Genomic DNA, 536 nt, shown 5'->3' on the forward strand with positions numbered 1-536 from the left:
TGGGGGGGGGCCTCTCGGTGCCCCAGGCCCCACGGGCGGCAACCCGCACACCCCTCCGGCTACGTGGCCCCAGACGCCTCCCCGCAGCTGGGGGAGTCGCTTCCACCCCAGTCAGGCTGGGACGCGCTTGTCCCAAGCCGCCGGGGCCAGAACAGCAGCTGCTGGCGGAGAAAATGGCTTTACTGCACGCGGTCATCCCTAATCGCCACGAGTTCTGTCACGACAGGCTTTTTCCTACCGCAAACCCGGCAGGAGATCAGCGAGGAAAAGGCCGCATCCAGCAGTTGAGGATTTGCCCGGTAACACTAGATGGTACCAGAGCTCCACACGGGCTCCGACGGGACCCGTCCGGCCAGAAAGTGCCTCGGAAATGGAAATTCTGAAACATGGAAAGCCGACGATGTAAAGCTGCAATATATTAATATGGTGTTGGCAAAGTAATCGCTTTTTCTATGGGAAAAAGCGGACAAGGGAGTTGCCAATAAAATAAGGACATTTTTCTGGTGTTCAGGGCAACAAGTGCAACGTAGTATTTG

This window comes from Pygoscelis adeliae, unplaced genomic scaffold, assembly GCF_000699105.1.
Source record: "Pygoscelis adeliae isolate BGI_AS28 unplaced genomic scaffold, ASM69910v1 Scaffold467, whole genome shotgun sequence".
NCBI lineage: Eukaryota > Metazoa > Chordata > Aves > Sphenisciformes > Spheniscidae > Pygoscelis > Pygoscelis adeliae.